The sequence below is a fragment of the Canis lupus genome, chromosome 2, assembly GCF_003254725.2.
Source record: "Canis lupus dingo isolate Sandy chromosome 2, ASM325472v2, whole genome shotgun sequence".
In the NCBI taxonomy this organism is placed as follows: domain Eukaryota; kingdom Metazoa; phylum Chordata; class Mammalia; order Carnivora; family Canidae; genus Canis; species Canis lupus.
This window is the reverse complement of record NC_064244.1, coordinates 29,364,105-29,390,107: the sequence shown is the minus strand read 5'-3', so window position 1 is coordinate 29,390,107 and position 26,003 is coordinate 29,364,105. Positions and strand designations below refer to the sequence as shown.

The following is a 26,003-nucleotide window of genomic DNA, read 5'->3' as shown; positions in this document are numbered from 1 at the left end:
TAATTTGTCACACGTGAGTTTTATTAACCAAAACCTTTGGAGGGATGGCCTAAGAAGCCAGTCTGAAGGGACTACACATGTATGATCCAACTCCATGACATTCTGGAAAAGCCAAAACTAGAGAGACACACAAAGGAAGCTAAAGCATAAGTGGTTTCCAGGGTTTGGAGGAGGGACAGATGAAGACAGAGCACAGAGGATTTTTTACGGCAGTGAAACCACCCCGTGTGATACCTTGATGGTAGATACGGGTCACCAAACATCTTGTCCAAACCCATAGAATGTACCACACCAAAAGCGACCCTAGGGTAACCATGGGCTCTGTCTGATGATGACGTGTCAGCATAGGTTCATCCTTGGTAACAAATATTCCATCATGTTGGGCGGGGGGCGCTGTTGATAGAGGGGGAGGCTATGTTGAGGGGCTGGGGACAGAAGGCATATGGGAAATCTCTGTACCTTCTCAATTTTGCTGTGACTCTAAAACCGCTCTAAAAAAGTAATAAAATAGTTTTTTAAAGAAGTTTAACTTGAAGCAGTCTTTTTCAGGAAAAGCTTGAAAGAATTCATTCAGCAACATGTAAAACACCTTTCTGTTTAAGAGTGGCCCAAATTTAAAAAAATAAAAAATAAATAAAAGAAAGAATGGCACAAATTAACATGTTTACTACAATTATATTAAAACCACCCCCACACACACGCAGTTTAATTTTATTTTATTTTTATTTCTTCCTCCACCACGTTTATGAGCTCTGCCCGAGTTTCCTGGATTTTCATGTTCCCTGTAAACACAAGCATCCAGAGCAGCTTAAGGAAGCTAACCCATGACTCTGCAAAGGCCTCGATTTTCTAGAGAAAGGGCAAGTTCTTCATCACATTTTGTTCTCGTCTGTGTTTTGTTTCAGTCCAAATCAAAATCACCCAGGAGTGGCAGGGGCAAAGTCACCGTGCTAAGTCAACGCTCCCTAGGCATTGCACCCACTGGCTGTTTGCAGGTCACAGTGTGAGTCATGGGAACACATCTCTAGGGCTTCCCCACCTCTGACTCGAGGCCGGTTGGGTTTCAGGCACTGTTCCCTGGGTGGTGTTGGCTGAGCCAGTCACAGAGCTCTCAGACACACGCTGGGTCCCTTCACTTCCCACTCAGAGATTCCGGTGGCGCAGCCAAGTAAATCTAGGTGGCACAGAGAAAGCACTGATTATAGAAGCTGCTGGAAGTCCAGCGTAAATAGGGCTCCAGGCTTTCCCAGATGTCCCCATCCATCCGCCTACCTGTCACTTGGGGACACCATCACCAACCCAGGTCAGGTTTCATGGGGCATTTGCAGTGTCCTTGTTGATGTTTGAATGCCCCTGCTAAGGAATCGGGTTGAGGAACAGACCTATTTTTATTCATAATGACTTCTCCAGGTGTCCTGGTATTTTCTACAAACAGAGATCAGTGTTAATGGATTTTAATCTGCGAACGAGCCAGATTTAAAACGTCTGTTTAAAAAGTAACGGGACGCTTATGAAGTCTTTGCCCCAGTGTAACCTGATAGAGACTAATGGTCCTTCAAACCACTCAAAGAAGGATGGCATCACCAGTAACGCAGAGGGAACGTTTCATTCAACACAGTGACGCTACGTATTGGCAGGATTTTTGTAAGCCGGTAGGAGAAATGTTCTCACTAAGCACTTCAATTAACAGACACTTTTCTTAGCTTGAGTTCTCCCTTCGGTGTGTTTTGGCAGTAACTTCAGAATGGGGATTAGGAGGCGGCTCCTGCCTCCCTCAATGCTTTATCAGGGTATCTTGCCTATGACCCCTAAGTGCTTTGTTCCTTGGCTTTCCTAGTACAGAAAATGAGAACAAAAGAGTCTTAACTGAAAGGGTTGTTGCGGGGATGAAATGAGGTGATGTGAACAGTATGTCAAAAATTGCCCAAATATGTCAAATCCTGTTATGATTCAGCCTGGAAAGTCTTTGGGTGAGATTTCATGACTACCACGTAAATGAGCAGGCATTAAAGACTCACTGGTTTCACTGAATCAGTATATTTTAAACAGACAATTATATAATGAATGCCGTTGTGGGTTTGGTTACAAAATCAAGGTTGCTCGAAATGCAGGAAGTGAGCTTGTACTGCTCCTGTGAAAATAGTCCCTGTGTCTAGTCCATTCCTAGCCTTAAGTGCTCCTGTTAAATAGATATGTAAAAATATAAAATATATATATTTATAGCATGTGTGTGTGTCATGAGGTCTGTTCTCTGTCTCGTGGCTATGCCTTTTTTTCTCATACATTTTTAAAAATGAGATTAAAATATACCATGAAATTCACATTTTTAAAGTGTACGCTTCTGTGGTTCTCAGTATACCGATTCACAAAGTTGTACATTCATCACTACTGTGTAGATCCCAAATGTTTTCACATAAGAGAACAGAAATCCCATAACCCACTAGCAGCAATGCCCCTTTCTACCCCCTGCCCCCAGCCCCTTGGAAACATCCATCTCTCCAGATTTGCCTTTTTTTTAAAGATTTTTATTTATTTATTCATGAGAGACACACACACACAGAGAGAGAGAGAGAGAGAGAGAGAGGATTTGCCTTTTCTAGACATTCAACAATATTTGTCCATTTCCTAATTCTTCTTCTGTTGCTGGTTTTTAATAACATTCCACTGTGATCTGAGTTGATAGCTCATGATTCCAGTACTTTTAACTTTAAAAAAGGTCTCATTTTACAACGTATCCTGTGATCTATTCTGGAGAATGTTCCATCTGCTCTTTAGAAAAATGTGTGTTCTAGGGGCGCCTGGGTGGCTCAGGTCATGATCTCAGGGTCCTGGGATTGAGCCCCACATTGGGCTCCCTGCTCAGCGGGGAGTCTGCTTCTCCTTCTCCCTCTGCCTGTTGCTCCCCCTGCTTGTGCTCTTTCTCTCTTTCTATGTCTCGAATAAATAAGTAGAACCTTTAAATTAAAAAAAGAAAAATGTGTATTCTGCTGGTGTTGAACAGAGTCCTATGAATACTCATTGATCCCACCCAAATCCAGTATGAGCTCACCGTAACTTAAGGTAGTTCTATCTGAAAAGACTCCGTTTTCCAATAAGCTCACATTCTGAAGTTCTCGATGGGCATGGATTTGGGGTAGAGGGGCATCATCCAATGGTGCACAAGCACTTTTGTGAATGCCGCCTATGCCTTCTAAGCACAATACCTGGGCTTCCTCGGGAATGGGGTCTAGCGACTGCTTTTATTCCTTTGTATTGGTCAGACCTACCTATTCCTTTGCACATATAGTGGCTTTTGTTGAAAAATGGGGAATTTTAAATAATGCAATGTCAACACTGGAAATCAGATCCACATACACATGAAGTGTTTGTAGTTCCTTGTTAATGAATTTTTAGAACCAGTTCTGTAGAGTCTGTATCTTTTGTCTGTTTTTTAGTTGGCTTAGTGATCAGCAAATGATTCAAGAGAAATTTCCTTAAATGCCTGGACGCAGTACATCTCTAAGTCTCCACTGAGCCCATCAGCTCTATGCTGGTGTTCAAGACTCCGCCTCAGCATCACTTTGTCCTTGAGAAGAATCTTGGGGTCAATCAAACGTGGGAGCTTACATGTCTTAGGTCTTCCCTGGGCATAGCTCTGGGCATGAGCAGGGCTCCATGCATGCACGTAGCCTTCCAGGTTCCTAGGAACAGGCCAGAGCCTTAGACACCCCTTCAAGATACCTTCTCCAGCTATCTTTTTTCACCTTGTTGATTTGCCTACTGCTGGGCATGCTCCATCAGTAGGCAAACCAACCATCTAGAGCCACTGGCAAATGAAAATGTTGCCTGATTGATTTCAGTAAATGCCCTGCAAAACACTGTTGTTCTGAGTAATCTCAGAGTCAGGTCAGATGAAGACAAGACTGATGAGTGGGGTCTTCTGGGAACCACAGACGGTTAAAATAATGACAGTTCTCTGGGAATTGGGCTTGTGCCATCGGAGGCTGCCAGGCTCCGGTTTTCCCCAAGATTGTGTGTTGTTTCCAAGGCTACCGCACAGCTGAGAGAGCAGAAGGGGAAATGGGAAAAGTTATATTAAAACTCCACAAGACTCACTGTTCCTACCAAGATTAAGCAGTTCGTTGTTTGTTTGTCATTTTAATAAACACTCCCTGGATTGTTGTCTTTGGTTAATTTCCTGAGCGCTGAAAAAGTCTATTTTTTTTTTAATTTTTATTTATGATAGTCACAGAGAGAGAGAGAGAGGCGCAGAGACACAGGCAGAGGGAGAAGCAGGCTCCATGCACCGGGAGCCTGATGTGGGACTTGATCCCGGGTCTCCAGGATCACGCCCTGGGCCAAAGGCAAGCGCCAAACCGCTGCGCCACCCAGGGATCCCTGAAAAAGTCTATTCTGATCATTGTTGCCAATGTTCTCATGGCTTTCATAGAGGAGAAGATTTCCTGAAGTCCTTAGTCCATCATCCACGCCAATGCCCTGTGGCCACATCTCTTCCGGCTGATAAACAATTTCCTTATTTTGAATTTATCAGAATCATAGGAAACAAAGTGCCTGAAAATGTGAAGTCCTCAATTTGATTAAGTGGCACTTGCATTCTTTTGGAAACACACTCCATTCATCGCGTTGGAAAACCTACATTTTTGGCAGTCACTGTCATGATTCTTTTGATCACAAGCAGAGCAAGCTAGTTTGGGTTTAATTGTAAAGGCACAATTTATCCCCTGGATAAGATTTACTGGGCAGGGGCACCTGTGCAGCTCAGTGGTTGAGCATCTGCCTTTGGCTCAGGCCATGATCCCGAAGTTCTGGGATCAAATACTGCATCAGGCTCCTCACTTGGAGCTTGCTTCTCCCTCTACCTATGTCTCTGCCTCTCTCTATGTCTCTCATGAATAAATAAATAAAATCTTAAAAAAAAAATATTTACTGGCACATAAGAGTGGCCTATTCTCTTCTACTTTCAGATACCACTTGCATCAAAATGACTTAGATTAGTCATTTCTCCCAGTAGATTTCTCTCTCTTTGAATTCCTAGCTAGTACATTTCACTATGAGATTTCAAACTTGTATTTTGTTAGTTTTTTTTTTTAATATGATTGGTCTTAATAGACCACACTGTTCAAACAACCCTGTGGTTAAGACCCATTTAAAGTAGAATCAAAAGTATTATAAAATTCCACGATTGCTTTGGAAACTATAATGTCTTTAAAATTTACAAACTGTGAATATAGAGAAAAGGGTAAAAAATAAAATAAAAACCTAAAACCACTCTCATTTCTGGAGCTTCCACCACCGTATCCTAATATCGTGCCTAGCATTTTCACACATATTGTATAATTTGCAACTTCCAACAATCTTTTGAAGAAGCTAATAGAAAGAACTTGTATTTTACAAATTACAAAATGGAGATCTTAAATAAGAGGCCCACACGTACACAACTAGTGATTGATAGAACCTGGACTCAAAGGCAATCTTTGCTTCTTTTCTTTTTATTGTGCTTTGGTTTTAAAAGTAATGCTAATGAAAAAAAAAATAAAAAAATAAAAAAAATAAAATAAAAAAATAAAAAAAAATAAAAGTAATGCTAATGATAAATATACCTCCTGATTATCTGAACTTCCATGAAGATTGAAATAGCTTGAGGGACTTCTTATAATACTCTTTCTGTATAAGAATATATAGATACTACTTTTTTTTTTTTTGCCTTTTTAGATAACAGCCAGAGACAAAATCTTTATTCTTAATGCCACAGACTGTAACTCAATACAGAATGTAAATTATTAGGAAAACATAAATAGCAAATGAGCACACAAGTTGTCTGGAGTTTTTGGGAAAATAATAGATAGGAATTTTTTTATCAAAATATAGCTTGTTTACAATAAAAGTCTAAACTACTTATTATTTTAATGTATTGCTTTTAGCCATTTTAATTATATATTTGGATTTTCAAAAATATCGCTAAACCAGTAGTAAAAATAATGTTCCAAACCACTGAGATTTTCTTGGCATGATTCAGCATTTAAGCATATGGCACTTGTCACTCTTTTGTGAGTCATTGCTTCCAAAGAACTTTCTTTTTAATGTTATAATAGTTCCTGGTAAGGATTTTGATTTTGCAAACAATTTTATATCAATTGATGTCTCCAGAAGTTTTTCATTATTACATAAAAATCATATTTTGGTTCTCTTTACACAAAATCAAAACATGCAACAAAAACTATTATCACTTTCTCATGAACTACATAGTAATAACACACATTTGGTTGCCATTCTGGCTCATTCTTTCTGTCATCTCAGAGAGTCACTTATGAGTAGGGTAGTGATTCTAACATTGCATATGTCCCATCATTTTTAACAAGATTTGTAAACTCTATGTGATTAAGACTTGTCTCTCTAATAGACCTAGAAACGTTTTTGGTCTGGTAGAGTCAGAAAATAAGTCATCCTATCACGTTCCAAGTGCCTTCATCAAGCTGTGGCCATCTTTCCTGCTCGTTGATCAAGGAGTCTCTTATGTGAGACTTAATAACTATTTCCACGCCTTTCTATTTATTTCAGTCCAGTAAAGATTGTGAAAATCTCCTAGGTGGATGATAGTTTCCCAGCTATGAAAAGAAGTGTGCATAGTGTTTGATGTTTTAACATGCACATGAGGAAAGAACACGGTCCGCTGTCTTAAACATATACAAGATTGGGAACTTCAAATAGGTTGTCCAGTGTCGAGACTCTTAAAGGAATGCCGTTCATAATAAGAGCTCTAGAAATAGAAACATTCCCCAAACAGGACCAGAAATACTACAAGGGAACTAGACATTTGCATGGGACTCTGATTTGGGGGGAAACATACTTTTTGTGAGAAATTTAATCCTACTCTGATATTTACGCATATAGAGTCCAAAGTAATATCATCAAAGGGTTGTGGAACTCCCAAGCTGGTAAATTAAGAGAAAATATATTTTGGCTAGATGAAATAATTGGTGGCTCAAGCCAAAGAAAATGCAAAATCACTTTTTATGTGTTCTACTTCGGCATGGCCAAGGAAGCTCCTGCCAGACCAATTTTCCCACAAATAACAGCTATAAACTTGGATAAATTTTTTAAAAACTGCCTAGAGGTAGCAGAGTGAACAAAAGCAGGAAGATTATAGTAGAGAATCAATTCAGAAGAAAGAATGGCCTAGGGTGATTTTCCTGTTTTTTTTAATGGCTTAAGCCTGAGAGTCAGGCTGGACTCAGCTCTTACAGGATAAAACATTGGTGGAAAATCCATACTTTTTCTGGCCTTCAAAACTACAGGAGAGAGTTTGAAATAATCATTACCACTAGAAAGTAAGGAAGATACCCCAAAAAGAACAGAGCCAGAGAGATGGAGCACCAAATCCTATGTAAGAAATTTGGCCAACTGACTGCATAATTTTGAACCATGCATACATAGGGTAGACTCAGAGCATTTTGAAATGAATTTGGAGCTGCACCAAAGAGACAATGTTTATGAGTCCAAGATAATTCCTTATCTGTTGAAACTAAGAAAATCAGCATTCCATTTAGGAATACAATGGAACTCAGACTCTTTACATGTTTAGAATATTCAGGAAATAGTACAAATTCAGCAGACAGATAAGAAAAGACAACTTAACCCATTCTCCAGAGAAAAGATAATCAATGGAAACCAATTCCCAAATGAACATATCTTGGTTGGAATAAGCAGACAGGATTTTATTTTACCTATTTTAACTAAGTGGCATAAAAGAAAATATACTCTCAATAAGTAAAACTATAAGAAGTTTCATCAGAAAACTAGATATTTAAAAAGTCCCAATTGCAAGAATGAAAAACTCAGTATATGATGTAAATATGCTTCACAGCAGATTGGAGTTGACAATGGAGGGAGTCCGTAAACTTGGAAACAGATCAATAGATATTTTTCCATCTGAAGAACAAAGAAAGACGGTTGAAAACCGAAGTGAATAATATCTGAATTCCCAACATACATGTAACTAGGTCCCAGAAGCAAAGGAGAGAGAAAACAGGACATAAAAAAACTATTGAAAAGAATGACTGAAAAATCCTCAATTTGATGAAAAATCTAATTTATAGAACCAAGAGTTTCAGTGAATCACAAGAGTGGGTGTGCATAAAATGAGTAAGCACATCATAGTCAAAATACTAAAAACCAAAGAAATAGTGGTTTTTTTTAAATATTTAGTTTAAATTCAATTGTGCCAGCATATAGTATAACTCTCGGTGCTCATCCCCTCAAGTGCACTCCTTAGTGCCTGTCACCCAGTCACCCCATCCCCCCACTCTCCTCCCCTTCTGCAACCCTTTGTTCGTTTCCCAGAGTTAGAATTTCTCATGGTTTGTCTTCCTTTCTGATTTTTTCCCACTCAGTTTCCGTCCTTTCCCTTGTGGTCCCCTTCACTATTTCTTATGTTCCACATATGAGTGAAACCATATGATAATTGTCTTTCTCTGATTGACTTATTAGCTAGAGAACAATGATACATTACCCATATGCAAAAAAAAAAAAATGGTGCAAATATTTTTCTGATTTCTTGTCAGAAATTTTGGAGATCAGAAGGCAGTGGCACAACATCATAAACTGCCACACCACCATTCTACATCCAATAAACATATTCTCCAAACACGAAGGTAAAATGAAGACAATCTCAGATAAAAGGAGACAAAGACAGTGTGATGCTAGGACTTGTACCAGGCAAAATTCAAACCATCAGGAAGAAATGAAGCACCACTATGGTTGTTTACACAAAGTAGCCTAGGAAATCTACAAAACAACTACTGAAATCCCAAATTTAATTTTAAAAGATCAGAAATCAATTGTATTATTGCATACAATCAGCAAACAATGGGAACTGTAATAAAATAAAGCATGACAGATATAAAAATTGTACAAATGTCCCACAACACAGGGTGCATCGAACAACAAAGGCAACTCAACATGAACTTTAAAAAAAAATTACCACACAGGAAACAACTCAGCACAAGGAAGAAACAACAGGGAACCCCAACCCTAAACAGGGTCCCTGATGGAAACGGGGAGCTCACTGCCGGACCCTCGAAGAAAGGCTACCTTGTTACAAACTGTCAGAAATTTGGCCACATTGTGCTCTGCCCCTGGGTAGGAAGTAGGACCTGTAATCAATGAACTTGAGCATTTAGCTGAGATTTCCAAGCAAAACTGGAAGATGTGACCCCTGTCCTCCTTACTCTTTGTAGTAAAATGCTACCAAAGAAAAAAAGAGAGAGAGAGAGAAAGAAATTGAGCAATGGACCATTAAATTAAGTGGAAAGGAACCAGCACTTGATGATTTGGAAAATTCTGTCTTTCCAGATAGCATGCTCTAGAAACAAGGCCAAGGGTGTGACTGGAAAACCACTTGTTAAAGAGACTACAAGTGTGACTCATGATCCGATCGACCTTCTCGGGCAGGTTGTCCAAGGAGGAACTGCATTGGATGCTCACATTTAAAAGTGCTGGTCTGTTTGACATCCCGGGCTGTGGCCCCAGAGGCCAGAGAGGGCAGAGCTACCCTCTTGGAGAGCCCTAAGGACAGAGCATCAAACTACAGAGGATGGTTCTCAGCAACTTGCCTGGAGGGGGTCGAGAACTTTCTCTAGACCAGTGCCCTCCTCCTCCCCAACTTACTCCTTCCATTCATCTTTTTTGGAGTGGAAGTGTCTATCCTATGCCTGTCCAACCATTGTGCTTTGGTTTTGTTTTGTTTTGTTTTGTTTTGTTTCAACCATTGTACTTTGGAAGCAAATAACTTGTTTTCTGGTTTCACTGTTCTATGGATGGAAAGAAATTTTGGCCCGGAATGGATCATACCAAGAGTCTCACCCATACCTGATTTAGGTAATCTGGTTAATGAGATTTGGAACTCTTTCCAGTCGGTAATATTTAAATGAGGTTTGGATTTACAGTTAATGCTGGAATGGCTTAAGACTTTGGAAGATGTTGGGATGGGGTGAATGTATTTTGCACATGAGAGAACATGAATTTTGGGGTACCAGGGAGTGGACTCTACTGGGTTGAATAGTATTCCCACCTCAAAAACATATTATGTCCATCTGGAACCTGCAAATGTGACCTCGTTTGGAAACAAGGTCTTTGCTGGTGTGATGAAGTTAATATGAGTTCACACTGGATTAGAGCAGTCGCTGATCCAAGTGTCCTTATAGGAAGGAGGAAACCTGAACATGGACACACACAAGGAATAAAGCCATGGGAAGTCATAGGCAGAGATTGGCTTATAGGACCATAAACTAAGATTACCAGCAACCACCAGAAGCCAAAGAAGGCAGGGAACCATCCTTCCTTACAACCTTGGGGGTTAGAAGGGCTCTGCCAACACCTTGATTTCAGACCTCTGGCCTCCTGAACTGTGAGAGAATAAATTTCTGTTTTAATCTACCCAGTTTGTGGTACTTTGTTATAGTCACCTCAGGAAATGAACACACTCTGGGACCAATTTATTGAATGGCCTGCATTAATGGGAATACAAACAGAGCATCATTCCATGAAATAGCTCATCCAAGAAGAAATAAAATTATTATTGCCATTGACCATAGGATCATTCTCAATGAGCTTTGAAGAGAATAGATAATTAAACAAAAAAGAATATTCAAAAAGCTTTGTGCTACAAGATCAGAACTCAAATAATATTACTACACACCAACAAAAAAAATCAATTGTGATGTAATAATAATCTAATTAAACAAATATTTCACAATAGCTACCCCAAAACTCTAAAGGACCAATAAATAAGTTTTTAAAAATAATACCCCCAAGGTCTTAGCTGAAACAGCTACATCAGAATCAGGAAGCACTAGATAGCTTCAACAGCAATCATTCTTCATAGCTCTGGAGGCTGGCAAGTCCAAGATCAAAATCCCATCTGATACAGTTCCTGGTGAGGGACCTCTTCCTGGTTTGCAGAGAGATATCAACTTGTGTCCTCACGTGGTGAAGAGAGAGAGGGAGCCACCTGTAGTCCCTTCCTTTCATCCCCTTATGAGGCCACCAGTTCCACCATGGAGGCTCCATGCCCATCTTCATCCAAACCCAATTACCTGCCAAAGGCTCCATCCCCAAGGACCATCACATTGTGAATTAAGGCTTTAAAACACACAGTCGGGGATCCCTGGGTGGCTCAGTGGTTTAGCGCCTGCCTTTGACCCAGGGTGTGATCCTGGAGACCTGGGATCAAGTCCCACGTCAGGCTTCTGCATGAGCCTGCTTCTCCCTCTGCCTGTGTCTCTGCCTCTCTCTCTCTCTCTCTCTCTCTCTCTGTGTGTGTGTCTCTGTGTCTCTAATGAATAAATAAATAAAAATCTTTTTAAAAAATAAAAAATAAAACAGATATATATATATATGAAGGGAAAAATATTTGAATATATTTTACAAATGTATACATATTTTATATATACATATATATTACTTATATATGTATATATGATATATATACACACAAAATGAAGGCAAGAAGAGAAGACAAATACATACATTGTTTTTGAAGTTCTAATCAAAAATTTTTTTTTCTAATCAAAATTCTTAAATGGCTTTCAGAGAATCACACACATGCATCTAAAAATTATTCTAAAAGAGTAAAAAGAACCCAGAATTATTTGAAGAAGAAGACATCTACCCTTCCATATGTCAAGAATGACCCGAAGTCTCCTTAGGACTCAGTGAAACTACCTCCCTAAGAAAAATAAATAAATAAAAACGTCGTAGAAAAAGAAAACACGTATCATCTGCAGCTTCTATAGTTTTACAGTTTATGATAGATTTGATGACCCCTGTTCGTGGAGATGATTCAAACTTCCTTCGAATCCTTGTTTAAGAGCCAGTTTAAATGGATGCTGTTGCCTGTAAAGCTCTATAATCATTCCTTTGTGATTGGTGAATGAGGAAAATATCAGGCTGGGGAGAAGTTAATTAGAGTCCAAGGACCTGTTTGAATTAGTGAATCAGAAACCAATCTGGAGTCCTGTCACACCTCTGAGAAGTTCTCTGCACCCCCCCTTCCCCAAGTGTCTGATGCTCATTTTCCTTCAGAGAAGCCAGGCAGCTGAAGTCAGCTCCTCCCTCAGAGCATGAACCACGGAATGGAGATGGCGCGTTTGTCAGGTGCATAGAGCCAAGGTGGAAAAGCAGATCCAAAGGCCAACAAAACAAAACAAAACAAAACAAAAAAAGGCCCTTCAAATCAAAAGCCCTCCTCAATAACAAAAAACAACCACATTTTTTGATTATCCATTCATCTCAAGGTAATTCTAATACTGATATTGTGTCAACTTGCAAAAATAATATTTAAGAGCTTATATAGAACCCAGTTCATCCTCCAGCATCATTTCACTGTTTAGTAACGTAGAATCAGAAGTTATGGGACGTCTGGGCAGCTCAGTGGTTGGGCATCTGCCTTTGGCTCAGGGCATGAACCCAGAGTCCCAGGATCGAGTCCCACATCAGGCTCCCTACATGGAGCCTGCTTCTCCCTCTGCCTGTATCTATCTCTGCCTCTCTCTGTGTGTCTCTCAGGAATAAATACATAAAATCTTTAAAAACAATAAAAGAAATCACTTTGATGGGAGACGGATGCTCAGTGTTTACAGATGAGGAAACATGAAGGTACAAAAGAATGAAGATGCTCATTCACAGTCTCACGTTGACTCCTGGCCAAGCCCACACAGAGGCGGGAAGCTCCTAGAGCTGTGCATTTGCTTGGACAAGGAAACCAAACTGAGTTGTCATCACCATTTGCCATGATTTCCTGCCTGCCTGCCACAGATGAAGACCAGCTTTGTTTTATTTGTCTCCTCTTCCTTAAGCTTGTCTAGATCATGAGAAAGTCACGAATATGATTTTTTTTTATTATTTCTCATATTCTAGAATTAAAAGATAAATAGGAGAGTGAAACTATTGATTGACTATACTTTTGAATTCTGGCATTCCCATCTCCTCCCCTCAGTAAATAAAAGAGAAGAAATCAATAGAAAGTCTGAATCACGTTTAACACCTTATCCCAAAAATGAAATTCTGGAGCTTTCTTTCTGGTTACGCTACTTGATCTCTCTGTATTTGTAAATTCTAGTAACCAGGAAACTACAATCCTTTATTTTTCCAAGTCCCTTTTCATTGTCAAATATCATTCATAAATGTAGATACTACCCCAAACCCTATTAAGTATGAAATATTTTAATGGCTGATATCTTAGTTTATCACCTGGAATAAAATGGCTTTATCACAAACAGAATTAACATTTTGTTTATTAGCCATTTCTATGTTGCTTTGCAAAAACCTGAACAGAAAGTGTAAAGAAAGAGGCGTAAAAGTGAAATGTAATGGAATTTTATATTTTAACTTATTACAAGGGAATCACATGGCTCAGGGCAGTAAAATGACTGATCTATACGTTTCACTTTAGCGCTGAATATATTTATGTGTTTATATATATGTTTAAATGTATATGTTTACATATAAACATATATAATTAACATATATTATTAAAGATTGGTAATATCTATTATTATCATCAGCAGATATTAAAGTTCTCACATAGGAAAAGAAATATAGGAGGAAACTCGGTAAGAATTAAGAGAGCAGGAAATTATAAATTACCCTGTAAAGGTTTGGTGGGGGGAAGCTATTTTCTTCTTCTTTTTTTTTTTAATTTTCAAATCTTTAGCTTTTTTAGTATTTTCTACTTACAGAGCCTAACAGCCAACGAACAGTTAAAACCAGGTTGCTAAAAAAATAAATAAAACAAAAACCAAACCAAAACAAAAAAACAGGTTGCTGCTAGTATGAAATCATAAATTCTTGGGAAAACCCCGACACAAATGATCATCAGAAGCGTATTCCTTGGGGTAAAAGTTAACACCAGGGAAGACAGCGCGGCTGACAGTCATTTAGCTCCATGGAAATTACTTTGCCACATCTTTCCATGTAGAACAAGCAGCTGAGAGACTGAAGATGCCCAACACCTTGGGGAGATGGGGTGAAGGTCAGGAGGTCAGGAGGTCAGGTCAGGAGGTTGGGTCCCCGTGAAGGGGCTCTATGCCCTGGGGTGAGTCAGGGCTCTCAGCCTCGCATCCTCATCTGAAAACAGAAGACCCTCACCTCCCAGCTGCAGGAAGGACTGAGCGTGCACACCCCCAGCACTCACCCACAGGGGTCAGAACCCAGGCTCTCATTAAGTGAGAAGCTCCTCTGGTCCCCCCCACCCCACTCCTACCCCTGCTGTGACTTCACAGGCCCATCCTAATTTTGCCTTGAGGGCATGCTCGAGGCTGGCAGAGGAATCAGGTACAGAGCTTTTCATTGACCTTTAGCAAAAAAAGACCATCCTTTTGAAAAAGAAGAAATAGCTTAAGCAACATTGGTTCTCTTGAATATTTTTACGGTGAGATGAAGGCATCACAAAACATCATGTGAATTTTCAGCTCATTTATGGAACTTTCTCTCCCCTAAAATATCTGAACTAAAAAAAAAAAAATGTAAGAGGTGTTTTTTTTTTTTTTCCGAGTTTGATTTTTAAAGAGATAGCTGAATAGATGTTGTTAACTATTTCTAAACTGTTTTTGTTTCATATGGTTTTCCTTTAGAAATCTCATTCCCTTGCTCCTTTGGGTTTTGCTGAAAGGCCCGTAGGTCACTTGAATTAATTTCACAAAAATATCGGGATCAGGATGTGTAGAGTCACCACATGTCACGGTTAACAAAGAGATAATTAAGTGTGTCTCTGGCGACTTGGATTTTACCTATAAGTGATACAGGTGGATGATGCAGATGCTGTGGCTTTCCAAGAGGGAATTATCTTCAGGAAAGGAGTTTCCAAGCTGGTGTTGGAACCTGCCATACTTTGCATCTCTGATCAATTCCTTAGGGATGGGCACAACAGCAAGACATCGTGACAAGAAGAATGTGTCACAATTAAGCTTACAATTTGAATGTTATATTCGTTCATGTATTCAGAGCTTAGCACATAGTTTTATTGACTATATGCTTTGCTCTTTGCTATAGAAGGGTCCCAACTGATTCCGGCATGCACCCTTCTGTCGGGAAACACAATAAAGATAAGCATGCAAAAATAACAATATGATAAGATAGGAAATAGTGAACATTGAATAAGATGGAAGTTTTGCAGGACAGAGATGTGTGTTATATGATTTCTTTCTGTATTTCACATCCAGAATTAAAAAAAAAAAAAAGCCAACCCAATACATTATATTTCAGAGGCAAGGGTATTAAGAATATTTTGAGTACAAAGAGAGTTAGCAAACCAAGGTAAACATATAGCTAATCCAGGCCAAAAATATCTGCCTTACCTGTTTTCTTTTAATGATGGGTTAATTATGGGAAATAAACATCAGCTTAATTGATTCCATCTCTAAATTTTTTTTAGATCTGACAAGTTGATTCCAAGTGCTTCTAATTTTACCTGGTGAAATAATATTTCCTAAGCCACCTTGGCCAGGTGTGAGGGCAGGAGAATAAAGTCTAAAATGCAATATATATTGCTCTTCTGCGTCTCTGCACCCTGCCCTGCCTTCCCTGCCTGGAAGGGCTGCATGTCACCCAATGCCTATTGGCATCTGCGACCACAGAAACTACCCCCAACAAAATCTGACACCTGACTGCCAGGTGAGCTGGAACTTGTCCCAGGGCTGGACCGTGTCCCCCACAGCCAGCACGGGGTAGGTCGCAGGGAGACAGATGCTGTAGATTAGAAGATTAGACTCATTCTGTGGCAGGTAGAAATTAGGGGATGTTTTCATTATCTTAGTTACCTGAGCCATGATTATAATAAAGATTTCAGAAAGCTCTTAAATTATCTGTTTTCAAGGAGGAAGGATGTCGGAACAATCAGGGAGTCATGAAATAGTTTTGGACTGACGCACAAAAAGAAAATTTCAGAGTCTTAAAGCCTTTGCACCTGTGGCAAGTGAGATGGGGCCTGGGTAGGAGCCCTGCGTGGGAACAGTTCACTGGAACTACAGTCCGACAGCCACACATTTGTCTGCCTGTACCCCGTGCGAATAGAAGCAAAAGCATTTTTAAAGCCAATAGCAAACAAACTCACATCAGGAATTCCAACGGAAACTGCTTTTCTCTGATAAACACACAAAAATACCAGAGCCATCATATAAGACACAGAAGCCTTTCAAGTCCCCAAAAGTTAATGGACAGACTCATTCAACCAAGGCTCGCTTTGATATTTGTAGGAATAAATCTAAAGCATCTACTCTAATGTGCCATTAAACTTTTATTGGATCACAGTCAGGATGCATGAGGATTAAAACTCATCTTAGCTGAATAATGTATGCTAAAATGTATAGCGTCTGTGTTCAGGTTGTAATCATCACTTGGCTAATGCACTGCAATGGCCTGATGGGCATTAGCCCATTTTGAACGTAAGCGCTAATACCTTGACAACAGAAGGGGGATGATTTCATCACTCAGAAAGCACAGGACAAGCACGTCCATGTGGGTCATCCTAGCTCTTGTTTGAGTGAGCATTAGCATAGTTCATCATGAATATATTCACTGAGCTGTTGCTCGAACGAGTCTGAATCAACTTTTCTGAGTGATTTTTTTTTTTTCTCTAATGATCTTCATTGTTGTAGTCTTAGCTCCCAGATCACGGGGGAGCATCCTTCCCTCCAATAACCTATATCCTTGTACTTAGTCTTGCCTTTCTTAAAATTTTAATCGGCTCTGTAATTCACACTCAGGTATGAGGGGCTACTTACATCAACATGTCCTGGCCTCCTGGTGCGTAACTGAGAGAGAGGAATGAATGTTCAGGCTCAGCTGCGGGGAGCGGCAAAGGTGAAGCGTGGTGGGGCTTTGTACTGTTTCCATCCCGTCCCCAGCCCTTGCCTGCTTATTCTACTTAGAAGGAGGGTCCAGCTGTATCCTTACCTATAGGGGAGGTTTCTTATTCAGCTCCCTCTCTGAAAATAAGAAGCCATGAATATTCTTTTTGAAAGCTTTAATCTCTTCCTTATCCCATGTGGATTTACCTTAGTAGGGAAACCTCTTATGTGTTTTTATATTTTTGTTTATTATGATTGTACTTCAGAGCATTCTCAGTAATCTTTTTGGCTTGTGGAAATCGAGGAGAGACTCTCTATAATGCTTTGAAGAAAGGGGAAAACAGCATTGTGGATAAGATATGAGGTGGGTGTTGATAGACGGTGTCTTTAAGAATAACTGTTAGGACTGCAATACCTCCCATTTATCTCAGGTTTTCAATGAGAAAATAATTATTTGGTTCACAAAGAGAGATTTCCACTAAGGGCCTGAGAAGTAAACTGTGTTTAGGGTGGGGATCTCCTCCTCTGAAGTTACTTTATGTGGCAGTCTTCCAGAAACCCCCAATTTTCCATCACTACAAATTCACACCTTGGGACCCCGGGTAGCACTATGGGGGATGCATAGTAATGGTCATACCTACAGGTGTGCAACTCAACCTTCTTGACCAGTACTACGTGTATGAATTATTGGATTGTTTCCACAGATGGCTGGAAGGAAGAGTGTGTCAATAAAGAGCTGGAGAGAGGGATGCCTGGGTGGCTCTGTGATTGAGCATCTGCCTTTGGCTCAGGGCATGAAGTCCTGCATCGGGCTTCCTGCGGGGAGCCTGCTTCTCCCTCTGCCTACGTCTCTGCCTTTCTCTGTGTGTGTCTCTCATGAATAAATAAATAAAATATTAAAAAAATAGATAATGAACAGGGAGGGAAAAAGACAAAAATGTGAAGTTACATGGAGGCAACATGACAAAATGACTTGGTGGAGGGGCAGAAGGCAGACTTAATGACCAGTTTGTCTCTGGGACTATTCAGCCTGCATCATTCCAGTAAAGAGGAAAATGAGGACAGAGTACCACCCACATCCAGACAATGGTTTGCTTTATAATAGGGACTGCCCGCGTCCATCTCAAAGCACCAGCACTTTAACATACTGCATGACTCATGTCAGAGACACAGTGAGTATCTGTTGGGTGAATGAACAAAAACACAAATACAATAATCTAATTTTAATTTTAGGATTTCCTGGCATTCCATAAAGACATTTTATGTTCTTTTAATGTAAGCGATAGCACATCTAGACGTGCTAGATTTTTTTACAGTTCCAAAAAAAAAAAAAATGTAGGAAAACAAAAGAGCAGGAATTGGGAACCAAAGCCAGCTGTCCCTATTTATAGTGCACTGGGAAATATTTCACAGAACTCCCTATCTAGGGATTTTTCATAGGAAGGATAACCTCTGATGACCAAGAGCCCTGGAGGGAGGGACCCAAAATGACAAAACATGTAGACTTAGAAATTCAGAGGAAAACCAAAGCAGGAGAAGAGAATACCAAGGGAAGTATTAAAAAAATTTTCATAAGAAGAGTAGATCCATCCAGTTTAAAAGTCATCCCCATGGATTTAAGAATAATAGCCCTGCCTTAAAGTTATCACTCAATGTCCTTTCGGATGCCTAGCTGAATTCACTGTAGCCTCACCAAGAACAAAGTACACAAAGTACACAGAATGAACCAGTTGAAGTCCTCAAAGGGTTGGATTTGCTGCACTTATCACAGATTTCAATTAACTGTCTCCCCCATGAGAAAAGCAAACGGCAAGAGCATTGTTTGCCTAGTTTCCTGATCCTGAGCATTAAAAAATGCTTCAGGAAAATACACAACACACAATGGATGATTTGTGATTCCTACCTGCCTGTAGTTCACTCATTCAACAGATATTTTCAAGAGAACATTATGTGCCAGGCAGTGTACATGAAAAGAGCAGTGGAAACATCTAATGTCTGACCACAAAGGTTTCATGAGTGTAGAAAGCAGAGAGGACAGAGGAGGAATAAACATATAGATGTTAGACATAAAATATGCAGTCAGGTTTCAATAATTGCCATTAAAGGGGGAAGGCAGCCATCTGCTGTTTTTGAGAGGAAGACAGAATGAGCGTTCTCTATGGAGGTCATGTCTCAGCCAAGCCTGAAGGAAGTGAGGAGTGAGCACTTGAGGATGCCTGGAGAACAGGAGTCCAGGCAGAGGGAGCTACCGTGCAAAGGCCCTGAGGCTGGCCTATTTTTGAAGGGTGGAAAGACAGGTAGAGTTCGGGGTGGAGGAGTGGGGTGCAGAGGAAGTAGGGAGAGGACAGTGCTGAGAGGGGGTGTGATGAAAAATGGGTCCTACAGACCCCAGGAACCTGGAGAGGCCACCTGGGAACCTTCCACATCAGCCCCTCTCAGGGACTCTGACAAATGTGGCTGGACCGTTCTATATTTACTGAACATTGGAAAATCCCTTTCTCTACTTCTGATGTCAAATGCATGAGTTTTTCACACCGAGCAGTTTTCCAATTCTCTGCATCCACCAAGGGACTGTCCTACAATTTCATTCAAATCGAACCGCCCAAAGTTAGCCTTGAGAACACCGGGGAAGGCCAATCCCACAACAGTGCCTCCTCTTCAGATCACCATTCTCAAGTAGAAGGTCCCCATGGTCCCCACACTTCTGTCTGAGTGGGCAACTCATCCCCCCTCTTCAGGTTCAACAATTTGCTCTAAATGCTCACAAAACTCAAAGAAACAATTTACTGACATTTATGGTTTATTACCAAGGATACAGTGAAGGATAAAGACAAACAGGCCAATGAGGAGGTACATAGGTGAGCTCCAGGAGGCTCCTGAGTGCAGGGGCTTCTGTCTCTGTGGGGTTGGTGTACATCATCCTCTCACATTAGGAAGCATTTAGCAACCTGAACTCTCCCAACCCCACAGTGTAGGGATTTTTATGGAGGCTTCGTCATGTAGAGATGATCAGTTATTGACTCAATCTCTAGCCCCTTCTCCCCTCTCCAGAGGATGGGGGTGGGGCTGGAATTTCCAAGCTTCTCATCATGGCTTGGGCTTTCTGGTAACCAGCCCCTAGCCAAGAGGCCACCAAGCATTGCCTCGTGAGAGAAAAAGATGCTTCTGTCACCCAGGAAATATATACACATAGTAGATCAATACATATGTATTATATATACACAGATATATATTATATATTATTATATTTTATGTATTTATATTATATATAATTAATACCATATATATGCATATATATATATTTCTTATTGTGTTACACTTGCCCCTGCAAAGCTTTAAAAGCTAGGATTCTGCAGCCCATCTCTCTTTGCTCAGCCTTCTTAGGTAAATAGTCAGGTTGTATGGGGTCACATGGAAAGCATGGTCATCCATACTCAAACTGACCAACTTCACAGACCTAAAAACCAGCCATTATTATTTCCTGAAATGAACCATTCCAGAATAATGCCTTACAGAGGGCTCTAGAAATACAAATACCAGTGGTGAATGGTGTTGATAGAGATGGGGGTGACAGGAGGCACTTGAGAGGGGTTCACACTTCAATCAGTCCCACATCTGTCCCATCAAGCCTAGGTCATACCTGACTTCTTACACTAATTAATTTGGATATTACACCTCTGAAATAATATCACTAAATATCTACATCATTTTCTTGGTATATATAATTCCACTAGCTGGCAAGTGACTATCCTATAAGTATTCCATGTGTGTGCTCGGCAGCAGGAGTGGCTGGGGAAGAGCTTTATAAATGCTGACACAGCACTGGGGCTGTACCTGTATCTTCTTATCTAGCCCATAAATTTCATGAGAACAGGATTTCCTCCACCCCTCTTGGCATCTCCTGTATGGATGAGCACAGTGCCTTTTGCAGAGTAGAGATGAGGTGGCTGTGGATTCATGGATGGAGGTGGAAGACATAAATATACATGAACAAGATGATGGGTAGCCTACTTTGCTGATACCCTACAGCAGGGATTTAACCTCTGATTCCCATTCAGTGCTGGCTTTCCAACACCATGAGTTTTCTTTTCTTTAGTTTCCAGTTTCCCTGACTCTCAATGGAGTGAATCCTATCATAATGGTAGGGAGGGCCAAAGATCTGGGGTGAGCTTTCCCTTCATCCTTATGTTCCAACCACATGGGCATACAATGGAATTTCATGGAAATTTCCCTCAGTCTAGAAGGCTCCTGGTATTGAGAACTCACACAAATGATAAATGGCATCAAGTTATTTTTGGTCTTCTTCTTGTTTGAAGAGCGGTGGGAGTTTTTACTCTGAAAGTTATACTGGATTTGGGTAGGATAAGAATATACCATATGCATGTGCCTTTACATACAAATTTGAAGTTGCTCAGAGGATAATTTTAAAGCCCATTTGAAGCTTTTGCAGAAAGGGAAAGCCTTGGGAGCAATACTTCTCTATATGTTGGGTTTTTACTTATAAAGAGGATAGAAAAAAGAATCAGTCCTATCGATTTTATATAAATGTGCAGGGCCAAACATTGTGATATAGTTAGCTTCTTTTTTTTAAGATTTTATTTATTTATTCATGAAAGAGAGAGAGAGAGAGAGGCAGAGACACAGGCAGAGGGAGAAGCAGGCTCCATGCAGAGAGCCTGATGTGGGACTTGATCCCGGGACTCCAGGATCACGCCCTGGGCCGAAGGCAGGCGCTAAACCGCTGAGCCACCCAGGGATCCCCATATAGTTAGCTTCTATAGCAAACAGTTTCTATAGCAGGTAACTTGTCTAGTTACTCAGAAACAGTATAATATTTTCTGCTGAAAGAAAATTGTTTCAGGGAAAAAAAAAAATCTCTGGACCTACCGCAAGTAGCACACAAGACATATGTCACTCAGAGTGATGTGCTTTCAAACAGCATGATGGTTGTCGTTAAACATATGTAGACAATTTTGAAATTAGATTTCTTCCTCAAAATGTCCAAACTGCATATTAAACAGGAAACGGGTGGAGCTGTGAAAACCCTCACACACTCTTAATGAGGACAAAAGTCACTATCGTTCTGACTGGCATTTCTCTCTGTTGCAAGTAGTCCTTTCCTACCTGGCCACTGAAGGCGGAACACTGGTGCCCTGCCCACTGGGCAGCCACCCTGTGGAATCCCAGGAGCCACTGAATCACAAAGGCATCACTAGTTTGCTGTCTGTTATGGCATTTTCCAAAGAAAATGATCTATGTCATATTTCTACCCCTTGTCATGAGCACATATAAACCTATACATGTATGCATATGGAAATTAATTTCTTTATGTGCACAGGTGTTGATACCCACACACATTTATATTACCGGGTACAAAAACTCTACAGATTTTCAAAGTTGTGATGACAGATTCATGATGCTGTTGCGTTGTTAGAATTTCCCTTGGACATGTGGAAGTTTCTGTGTTTTTCTGTGCACACAGATAAGATGCTAACACTTAAGTCTTGGAATGTTATTTATCTCTTCACTTGGGGTCTGGTATTGAAAGGATCGAGCATTGCTCTGGGAAAATGTTCAGTTATCTGAACTACTTTGGGCTTGTTTCTTCAGACTTTAGTATAATGTACCTGTCTTCCTATGCACTCCAAGTGAAGCCAGTGGTGCAGGCTTTGTTCAGGCAGAAAGACCAAAGGCCAACTGCATGTTGTCTTACGAGCCTCTGATGGTTCATAAAACCGAAGGACTAGAGCTGAAGGGGATAGCAGTAGGAGAAATTGGAAGTTATGCACATGGACTGTCAAGACTTAATGGTGGGCCCATGTAGATAACACAAACCTGTCTTTGCATAAACGTCAGGACAGGAGAGGTTTGGAGGGTGATCAGGAACTAGTTTGAGCTCTTTCTTCCATTATGAGAGATCTTTCTACAGTTGTGTGCAAGCTGCTAGAATGTAATTTAAACAAGGAAGATAATCTATCTGCTAAGAATGGCAATTACAGTTCTTAAAAAGTTTTTGAAGTGTTTTATTTTAATTTCTGTATAGTTAGTATATGGTGTACATTAGTTTCAGGTGGACAATGTAGTGATTCAACACTTCTATACATATCCTGGAGCTCATCACAAGTGCACTCCTTCACCCCCATCACCTATTTCCCCTGGGCCCCACCCACCTCCCCATCTGGTGACCAGTGGTGTGTTCTCTGTTGTTGAGTCTGTTTCTTGGTTTGCTTCTAACTCTCTCTGTTTTTCCCTTGCTCATTTGTTTTATTCCCTAAATTCCCCATGTGAATGAAATTACATGGCATTTGTCTTTCTCTGACTTACTTTGCTCAGCATTATACTCTCTAGCCTCATCCATGTCACTGCAAATGGCAAGATTTTATTCTTTTGATGTTTGAGTAATATTGCACTGTGTGTGTGTGCCACCTTTACTATATCTGTTCATCAGTCAATGGACACTCAGTCTGCTTCCATAGCTTGACTTTTATAGATAATGCTGCTATAAACATAGGGGTGCTTGTTTCCCTTCGAAATAGTGTTTTTGTATTCTTTGGGTAAATACCCAGTATTGAGATTGCTGGATTGTAGAATTTTTGACTTTTTGAGGAACCTCTGTACTGTTTTCTACAATGAACCACTTTGCATTCCCCAGTTCTTTATATATTTTGGATGCTAAACCTTTATCAGATATGTCATTTGTAAATAAATATCTTCTCCCATTCAGTAGGCTTTTAGATTGTTGATTATTTCCTTCACTGTGCAGAAGTGTTTTATTTTGCTATAGTCCCAATGGTTTATTTTTGCTTTTATTTCCCTTGCTTCAGAAGACATCTAGAAAAATGTTGCTATGGCCAATATCAGAGAAATTACTACCTGTGCTCTTTTCTGGGATTTTTATGGTTTCAGGTCTTGCATTTAGGTTTTTAATCTAGTTTGAGTTTCTTTTTGTGCATGGTATAAGAAAGTGGTCCAGCTTCACTCTTTTGCATGTAGCTGTCCAGTTATCCCAACACCATTTGTTGAAGAGATTGTTTTTGGGGGGTTCCTGAGTGGTTCAGTCAGTTAAGCATCTGCCTTTGGCTCAGGTCATGATCACAGGGTCCTGGGATTGAGCCCTGTGTCAGATTCCCTGCTCAGGGGGAGTCAGCCTCTTCCTCTTGTGCTGTCTATCTCTCTCTCTCTCTCTCTCAAATAAATAAATAAAATCTTAAAAAGGGAGAGCATATTCTTGTCCCTCTTGCAAGAGCAATTAGTATTAGGTTCTGGTACAAATCTTAATAACTGACAAAATTGATAATATGACAGCATTAAAGAAATGAATCACCATATAGATTAACCTATCTATATACACATACAAAATACATATACTTACGTATACACATATATATGTATGATACATAGATTAACCTAAGTAAGCTTGGTGAAGGTCAATATAAGGGATGGAGAGAAGCATCACTTAGAGAAATTTCCTTTTAAAATGTCCCACTGATCATTATTTTCAAAAGTATTGGCAGGGCTTTAGAATAAGCCATAGAAAAAAAATGCACTTTTCTTGCTGATGCCACTACTTACAAAGTGACCAGAGAGTCAAAGAATTCCCCAGGCAAATGAGATAAACAGAACGAGTATTTTACAAAATTATTTTGCCTCTAAAATGTCATCAAATGTTTCATTTTGCCCAGCATCCCTTCCCCTTTTGTTTCTTTTGAAAATTATCCCCCCGCCCCACCCCTGATCAAGTGCATCCAAGTTTACTCACACAGAATGGGCATGATCCAGATCGATGATAAGTTTTTCCCTTCCACAGTCCAGGAGTGAGAGCATGATTTTAGAAATCCAATATACCTGAGTTTAATATGGACACTGCACAGGAGAGAATTAGTCTCCCTCTGGGAGAATGAGTACTGAGGTTCATGTAGTGTGGAGCTGCTGGGGACATCTTTACCATGATTTGGAGAGGAATCTAAAGGAAAAGAGTTGAACACAGAGGCAGCTGAGTCAGAGGCCATGCTGCTGTCACTGGCTGATCCACTCAGCCCAAGGCATCCAGATTAGAGCCAATACACTGACCTCATTGTTCCGATGTTTGAGTGATGGCTCTGTAACTTGAACTTTAAAAACAATGGGAAAAAGCTTAGTGTTCTTTTTTGTTCCTGTTGCTATAAGAAAGCTTGTAATTTTATAATGTTTTTAAGTTCAAGGAAAAATACAGGTCTGTTGAGTTCAGTATTTACACTGTAGAAATTTATTTGAAGCTAACACATTTTATGGCAAGTATGGTGCCAAAAATCAAGACAAAGAGGTCATAAAACAAATAAATGAAGGAATAGTTGATGAATCAATACTTATGTGATATATTTACTAAAATGGTGAATATTCATTATCTCAGAATATTGTACAATTTCCAAGAAAATATACTTTTTTTCATTTTAAAAGAAACCCAAATAGATTAAACAATGTACGATCCTTTGTTATTCTCCTAACCAATGATAAAAAGTTTTTTAAGAGCTTCTGTTTAGGGGAAAATTGGGATTTTCATGGCCCAGTTACATTTCAGAGTTAAAGTAGAAAATATGAACTATAGGGGAAAATATTTATGATATTTAAAACTCAGAGTGAACATATCACCACACACCTACTAATCTCCCTGATTTTCCCCATTGCTAGGGGTGGGTGGGAATTTGGGCAGAAAGCAGGTGCTCTGGTGGAGCTCAGGTTTGAAAAGCAAATTGAAAAAAAAAAAAAAAAAAACGAGGCAAACGGTCACTTCACTATTGTAGGGAATTAAAATCTATTCTATCTTTTCCATTGTCTCAGAAGCAGCCTGGATTCATGCTTTACATAAACTTTCTCCTTTCCCAATGATTCGCCCCCTCTGAGGCCATGTCTCAAAGCTGTGCTAGATGTGATTGACAGTGATTGGATCAGATGGAGAAGGAACATCAAGGGGCAGTTCCTCTCTGAAACATGCCATGGTTTGTTCTTCTCATTCCAGCTTAGTCAACCACATGAGTTCATCTTGTCATGGAAAAGAATTAATTTTCCTTTCTTATCTTGGACTAAATCTATTTTCTGGAGGACTTAACCCACATCAGGTTGGTTAGACCTGAAATAAATTATTCCATCTGATAAAATTAATGGACACCAGATGAGAAGAAA

The 26,003-nt window shown here is 39.9% G+C and overlaps 1 long non-coding RNA gene across 1 annotated transcript; it reads right to left on the bottom strand.

The window, feature by feature from the left end:
* Nucleotides 1-704: 704 nt before the first annotated feature.
* On the bottom strand, nt 705-24,873 carry LOC112658966 (uncharacterized). Its single transcript, XR_003136062.2, has 3 exons — nt 24,604-24,873; nt 1,273-1,425; nt 705-1,174 (listed from the first exon to the last, which is right to left on the bottom strand). It is a non-coding gene; the product is annotated as an uncharacterized LOC112658966 (long non-coding RNA).
* Nucleotides 24,874-26,003: the final 1,130 nt, after the last annotated feature.